The sequence below is a fragment of the Bos indicus x Bos taurus genome, chromosome 8 (assembly GCF_003369695.1).
Source record: "Bos indicus x Bos taurus breed Angus x Brahman F1 hybrid chromosome 8, Bos_hybrid_MaternalHap_v2.0, whole genome shotgun sequence".
NCBI classification, from domain to species: Eukaryota; Metazoa; Chordata; class Mammalia; order Artiodactyla; family Bovidae; genus Bos; species Bos indicus x Bos taurus.
This window is the reverse complement of record NC_040083.1, coordinates 22,521,615-22,529,874: the sequence shown is the minus strand read 5'-3', so window position 1 is coordinate 22,529,874 and position 8,260 is coordinate 22,521,615. Positions and strand designations below refer to the sequence as shown.

Below are 8,260 nucleotides of genomic sequence, written 5' to 3'. Positions count from 1 at the left end.
GCCATGAAGTGATGGGACCAGATGCCATGATCTTCGTTTTCTGAATGTTGAGCTTTAAGCCAACTTTTTCACTCTTCTCTTTCACCTTCATCAAGAGGCTCTTTAGTTCCTCTTCACTTTCTGCCATAAGGGTGGTGTCATCTGCATATCTGAGGTTATTGATATTTCTCCTCGCAATCTTGATTCCAGCTTGTGCTTCCTCTAGCCCAGTGTTTCTCATGATGTACTCTGCATATAAGTTAAATAAGCAGGGTGACAATATACAGCCTTGACAGACTCCTTTTCCTATTTGCAACCAGTCTGTTGTTCCATGTCCAGTTCTAACTGTTGCTTCCTGACCTGCATACAGGTTTCTCAAGAGACAGGTCAGGTGGTCTGGTATGCCCATCTCTTTCAGAATTGTCCACAGTTTATTGTGATCCACACAGTCAAAGGCTTTGGCACAGTCAATAAAGCAGAAATAGATGTTTTTCTGGAACTCTCTTGCTTTATCGATGATCCAGCAGATGTTGGCAATTTGATCTCTGGTTCCTCTGCCTTTTCTAAAACCAGCTTGAACATCTGGAAGTTCACGGTTCATGTATTGCTGAAGCCTGGCTCAAAGAATTTTGAGCATTACTTTACTAGCGTGTGAGATGAGTGCAATTGTGAGGTACTTTTAGCATTCTTTGACATTGTTAGTGAAATATAACATTCATGCAATGAAGTGAGATAAACTAGGATGCAATTTTGCAAACATTACTGATGATTTTATTTCCACTGAAGCCAAGAACTTAAAAATTTGGTCTTAAAATATCTTAACTTGATATTTAAGACTTATAAAGTTTAAGTTATTTATAATTACTTATAAATTATAAGAATCAGCCTGCAATGCACAGGTCCCCGGTTCAATGACTGGGTCAGGAAGACTCCCTTGGAGAAGGAATAGGTTACCCACTCCAGTATTCTTGGGCTTTCCTAATGGCTCATCTGCTAAAGAATCTGCCTGCAATGTGGGAGACCTGGGTTCAATCCCTCAGTTGGGAAGATCCCCTGGAGAAGGGAGTGCCTACCCACTTTAGTATTCTGGCCTGGAGAATTCCATGGACTGTATAATCCATGGGGTCACAAAGAGTCAGACATGACTGAATGACTTTCACTATAAATTTTGAAATATTTTTTAACCAATTAACATTGCAAGAGAAATTAACCATTTATATTAATATTAAATGAAATAATTTTCAGTCTCAGTCTTGTCCCCAAGTCTTCTCACTGGAGGGTCCGAATATCTCCTAGATTCCTGTCCAGAGTTCAGGTGCCTTTCTCTTTCCCTGAATCCCTGAAAGAATTAGTCTTTATCCCCAGAAACAATCCTGAATTTGAAAATACTTCACAGCATGCTCTGATTTCCAGCGATCAATCCCAGCATAAACAACACCGATGTAAACCGCTCTGGCCAAAATCTCCTCCTAGGAAGGGGAGGGTGGACATAAGGGCAGGTCAGAAATCTAAGAATCTGAGCAAAGTAGCATTAAAGCTCCCCTGGGCAGTGGGACCAAAAAGGAAGCCTCCTCACTGCTCCCGCGGCCCCACGGGCTCGCTTGGCTATGGCGGCGCCTCGCCGGGTCAAGGCTCTTGTCTACCGGGACTCCTCGTTCTCCCCTGGATCCTGCGCAGGAGTTCGCGGCGCTGGACCTGGAGGCGCGTCCGGTCCATTACTGAGAGTTTAGGTGCACATCCCGGCCGCTGGGGCGCAGCGAAGGGAACTTGGAGGACTTAGCTTAGTGCAGGACCTGAGTTATTTCACTGAGACCCAGGTGAAGTGCTGAATTTCTGAAACTCTGGTCTCCCTGCTGATGGCAACGGGGATGCTCTGCTCCATCCCTAACATTTCACCTGTTAGCATATGTCGTCTTCTATTCTTCCAGTCATTTCCCATATTCATGTAATTTGGTAGCATTAAGTATTTCTAACCTAAATCCACAAGAGCCCTGTCAGCTTGGTCTTTTCTACAGTTGTTCTCATTGTTTAGTTGCTAAGTCTTATTCGACTCTTTGTGACCCCATGGACTGTAGCCTGCCAGGCTTCTCTGAGTGGGATTTCCCAGACAAGAATACAAGAATACTGGAGTGCGTTGCCATTTCCTCCTCCAGAGGATCTTCCCAGTCCAGGGATCTAACACCCCTCTCGTGCATGGGCACGTGGATTCTTTAATCCACTGAAAGATTCTCTCCCACGAGGGAAGCCTGTTTCCTACAGAGACTCACTGAAATGTTTGTAATCCAATCTCTTGCAATGCCTATAATTCTCAAGGGTCTTATCTATCATGCATCTCAAGTTTATGGTGACGGTTAATTGAGCAATCTATATGAATCATCTTGGATAGTTAAATATGATTATTTTATAATTATTAGAAATATTAATTTTGTCAGTCACATTTAGACTCTCGGAAAGAATTAACAGTTGATAATTTCATTTTGTTTATTACATAAACTAATCAGGATACTTTGTCAATTGTTCAATTCATCTAGAAATTTGGAGGTAGACGATAAACTAATGAAAATATAGAGTACTGTAAAAGCAAGGTAAGGAATACAAAGGCACAATGTGTGTTAGTGAAATAGGAAAATAAGTGATGGTTCAATACATACAATTTGCACAGTGTTTATGGTATGGATAGGGAGGTAGAGTTTGGAATTTGACATAATAGGTTTTGAAACCTGGACTTGCCATTTTCTTATTAGATTGTTTTATTCAAGTAAAGTCTTAGCAGGTGGCTCCTGGAAATGAGAATATTTACAACTCAGGTTCAACTATGTTGGAAGGATTAAGTGTCCCTTTTAAAGGCAAAGGAATTTATAGTTTCTGTCAATGTCATTTTTTATAAAGACTGAAAGTCTGTGGAATTTGTTTGGCAAGTTCTTGGTAATCATGTTCACAGCAGCATTGTAACATTTAATTAGTAATCAATTCAGGATGAATGAGCCATAATGAGGGATGACAGCATCAAGGAATGCATTATCCTCAAATAAATATCAAGAATGAAATATATTCTAATGAATCTGCAATAAACACAGTGCCTCGGTATCTTCTTGTTACCATGTTACAGGTTGAATGTGTGTGTGTTCCCAAAATTCATATATTGAAATCTACCCCCATCATGTGATCATATCAGGAGGTGGGATATTAGAGAAATCATTAGGATTAGAGGAGGTTATGAGGGGGGATTCCTCATGCACAGGATTACTGTCTTCATGAGGCTCACAAGACACTTTGCTTCGTCTCTGCTCTCCACCATGTGAGGACATTGAGAGACGCTGGTGGTCTGCAACCCCAAAGAGGGTTCTCACCAGAACTCCACCCTGCTGGCACCCTGAGCTCACACATGCAGCCCCCAGGACTGTGACAAATAAACTTCTGCCACTGATGAGCCACCAGACTCTGGGACCTGTTAGAGCAGCCTGAACCAAGACCCAGGGCATGGCACATTTAGCGCCTGCAGTCCACTAGTTGAGGTTGTATGTAAATATTTCATGTTCAAAGCATACATGACAGAGAAGACATTGTCATGTGTAATTACTCTCAACCCCCTTCTTCAGAAAGAAAACTGATAATCCACACTCACAAGTAAAAACCATAGAGTCTGAATCAGAGAGAGGAATGATGGCCCATCTAAAGGACATCTAAAGGACATTAAGAGTACTGATGAACGAAAGGAAACAGCAAGAAAAATGAGACAACAGGGAAGAATGCTCTGCCTTCTGGTTCTTCCCAAGGGATAATGGGAAAAATATACCTAAAATAATTTTTATTTTAATATATTTTGAAAAACACTTGGATATTTTAAAAGTCATTTAACCGTTTAGCCAATTGTTCCCTATCCATGGCTTGATCCAAATATTTGCATGAACCATTCCTTTCATCAGGAACCAGTCAGAGAGGGGCAGTGAAATTAACCAATTTGCTTAACTTCATGTTTTGGTGAAAGTTAGTAAATTTCAGTATCTTGAGAATTAAAATATTTCCCCTTAATTCCTGAGTTTTCCTGCCACTTGTTCAAGAAGAAATCTGTCGGTTTCATGTTCTAATTTTCTTTTTCTTATTATACATGAATAGGCCAGGAAATATTTTTTTTTAGTTTAATCTGTACAGGGATAAATATTCTTAAGGCAGGAAGTAACAGCTCCCCTGGCCTTGGCCCTGGTGGTGGCTGTGCTCTGACTCACCCCCAGGACATCCTGGACATCTTCCAGTGGTCCCATCACCACCACTAGGTTCCCTGTCTCTGAGCCATTGCTGGATGGCGCCAGAAGGGACCCAAATAGGTAAAATCGACCCCAACTCGCTGACTCCTCGCCTGAAGCCCTTCAGTAAATGGAATCCTTCCTGGAAAATAAAGCACAAAACTCTAGGGAAGGCTTGGAAAATGCAAGGTTCTGAGCTTCCAACCAGAGGACACTGTCGCTGGAAGGGCTACAAGTCTCCCTCTTCAGCTCTCAGCACTGTGAAAACAAAAAGGTTTTCCCCCTAATAGTAAATCAGTATCAAAAGACTCACTGAGGATGCTGTGCCCTGATGGTCTGCAGAGCCCAGAACTGAAAACTCTCCAAAGTGGGCATCCCAAAGGAACCCGAGAAAAAGAGCTCTTTGGCCCTCCTACACCTGGAGAAGTGCGCTGTCCAGGGCTCAAGGGAAGGAGATTTTATTGCTATTTTTGAGTTGCTAAATACTGTGCCAATCCTGTCTGACTCTTTGCAACCCCATGGACCGCAGCATGCCAGGATTCCCTGTCCTTCACTATCTGCTGGAGTTTGCTCAAATTCATAACCACTGAGTTGGTAATGCCATCCAACAATTTCCTCCTCTATCTCCCCCTTCTCCTCCTGCCCTCAATCTTCCCCAGTATCAGGGTCTTTTCCATTGAGTTGGCTCTGTACATCAGATGGCCAAAGTACAGCGCTTCCCTGGTAGCTCAGATGGTAAAGAATGTACCTGCAAGTGTGGGAGACTTGGGTTTGATCCCTGGGTCAGGAAGATCACTGGAAAAGGGAATGGCAACCTACTCCAGTATTCTTGCCTACAGAATTCCATGGACAGAAGAGCAAGTGGCTGGCTACAGTCCATGGGGTCACAAAGATGAGACACTACTGAGCAACTAACATTTACTTACATGTTGGAGCTTCAGCTTCATTAGCAATCCTCCCAATGCTTTTCAGGGTTGATTTCTTGACTGGTTTGATCTCCTTGCTATCCAAGGGACTCTCAAGAGTCTTCTCCAGCACCATAATTTGAAAGCATTGATTCTCCTGCACTCGCCTTCTTTATGGTCCACCTCTCACATCCAAACAAGACTACTGGAAACACCATAGCTTTGACTATACAGACGTTTGTTGTCAAAGTGATGTTTACTCTTTTTAACATGCTGTCTAGTTCTGTTATAGCTTTTCTTCCAAGGAGCAAGTGTCTTTTAGTTTTGTAGCTGCAGTCAATGTCCACAGTGATTTTCGAGACCAAGAAAAGAAAATGTGTCACGGTTTCCACTCTTTCCCCATCTATTTGCCATAGATGTCAGAAGCTTAGGTTTTTAAATGGTGAGTGTTATGCCAGCTTTTTCAGTCTCCTCTTTCACCCTCATCAAGAGGCTCTTTAGTTCCTCTTCGCTCTCCTCCATTGGACTGGTATCATGGTATTTTATTATTTATTCCTATCAAAGTTGTTAAGAACATCCATAAGTATGTCAAGAGCTAAACAGAAAGAAATGTTATAAAATTGAGATGAATATTCAGCAGACAGGGAATTAAAAATTGATTTCTGAAAGGAAACAAAGTTAAAAGTACTTCAAAATAAATATGAAGAAAAGAACCTAAGATTTTCAGTGATTTTGAGTTTTCAAAGATTTTTAAGTCTATCTGTACTGTGTTATTGGAGAAGGCAATGGCACCCCACTCCAGTACTCTTGCCTGGAAAATCACATGGACGGAGGAGCCTGGAAGGCTGCAGTCCATGGGGTCGCTGAGGGTCGGACATGACTGAGCTACTTCACTTTCACTTTTCACTTTTCACTTTCATGCATTGGAGAAGGAAATGGCAACCCACTCTAGTGTTCTTGCCTGCAGAATCCCAGGGATGGTGGAGCCTGGTGGGCTACCATCTATGGGGTCGCACAGAGTCAGACATGACTGAAGTGACTTAGCAGCTTAGCAGTAGCATACTATGGTATTATTATATATTTTTATATGAATTTCATATGAATATGTAATTTGGTACATTACTATTTATATAAGTAAATATCCGCCATTAAAAGTCATTCTTCAAACTCATTCATAAAGTTAAATAAAACTCAACAAATTTTACATTTATTGTACGCCTTTCATTTTATGGCATTGTTAACCCTAGGGTGAATATAACAAGTAAGCTTTGCACTTTCTTATTCTATGTATAAAGATATGCATGGAGTACAAAGATGGATCCATAGCATAAATGTGTTGTCAACATTTCATGGTGGGGGTAATTAGGAAAAAAAAAACTCTCAGAAGACTCTGTCAATAGGGGAAGGGAAGGCAATAATGAAAAAAATGTTTGTGAAACACTATTCTAACGAATTTGGAGAGTGCACATTGAAAAGCAAAAATAAAAGTAGAGAAAGTAAGAGGGAACTTTCAGAAAATGGAAACCATGGGCTCCTACTTAAGACACAGGCCTGATGGAAGGTCTTCAGAGAACCTAGAAAGCAGGTTCACAGTCATCCACCTCCCCAGGCCAGAAGCATCTGCAAGGTCCCCGATGGCCCCAGCCTGGTCCTTACTCCTGGCCCTGCTGCTGCTCAGCTGCAACGCCATCTGTTCTCTGGGCTGCCACCTGCCTCACACCCACAGCCTGGCCAACAGGAGGGTCCTGATGCTCCTGCAACAACTGAGGAGGGTCTCCCCTTCCTCCTGCCTGCAGGACAGAAATGACTTCGCATTCCCCCAGGAGGCGCTGGGTGGCAGCCAGTTGCAGAAGGCTCAAGCCATCTCTGTGTTCCACGAGGTGACCCAGCACACCTTCCAGCTCTTCAGCACAGAGGGCTTGGCCGCTGTGTGGGATGAGAGCCTCCTGGACAAGCTCCGCGCTGCACTGGATCAGCAGCTCACTGACCTGCAAGCCTGTCTGAGGCAGGAGGAGGGGCTGTGAGGGGCTCCCCTGCTCAAGGAGGACTCCAGCCTGGCTGTGAGGAAATACTTCCACAGACTCACTCTCTATCTGCAAGAGAAGAGACACAGCCCTTGTGCCTGGGAGGTTATCAGAGCACAAGTCATGAGAGTCTTCTCTTCCTCAACAAACTTGCAGGAGAGATTCAGGAGAAAGGACGGACACACACCTGGTTCAACACGGAAATGATTCTCATGGACCAACAGACCACACTTCCTCCTGTGCTGCCATGTGGAAGACTCATTTCTGCTGTCATCATACACTGAATTGAATCTATTTGTCAAATGATTTCAGGTATATTAAGCGACATCATGATCTACTTTACGGGCACTACTCCTTTGCAGATACTCAAACTGATCCATCTACTTATTTATCTATTTGGACATTTATTTATCTAATTTAATATTTATTTATCTATATTTAAAGAATTAAATTATTTTGTTCATATAATTATGTATGTATACTTAAGGGGAAAATATATTTTGTATATATATATATTATATATATATTCATTAAACCTTACTATAAAAAACTTTCTTTGTTTTTCTTTAAAAAAGAAACATCAAGACTGAATGGGCAACTTGATTAAAGAATGCATTTTACAATTCCTTCACCCATATTTATGATTTGCACATTACAAGTAAAAATATACTTTCTAGCCAGGTGGTATGTTGCTCTCAGGATGTAGACATGAACATAATTCATCCAATCATTTTCATAACTTTGGTTTTTTTAATGGAAAGTAACCTAAAAAATAATAATGAGTTAATTTATAATAAAATGTTAACTATTTTAAAAATAGTATAATTAGTAGTAGAAAGACTATCAGTTAGCTTGAATGCTACAATGAAAGGGAGAAAAATGGAATTCCCCCGGTAGAAGGTGGATCAAGCTGTGAGAGGAGATAAAAATAAAAGGTAACTACTTATAGTAGACATTTCAGTGCAAATGTTCAATGGATATTGGAGATGGCAATTTACAAGCAATTTCATAAAGTGTAAGGCATAACAGAAGAACTCATCAAATAGGATGAGAGTATGGAATGAGAATAGGACTTAAAATGGAGTCCCATGACCTCAGTCTTAAAAGG

At 41.5% G+C, this 8,260-nt stretch overlaps 1 pseudogene; it reads left to right on the top strand.

The window, feature by feature from the left end:
- Positions 1 to 6,762: 6,762 nt before the first annotated feature.
- On the top strand, positions 6,763 to 7,402 carry LOC113897787 (annotated as a pseudogene).
- The last annotated feature ends 858 nt before the right edge of the window (positions 7,403 to 8,260 follow it).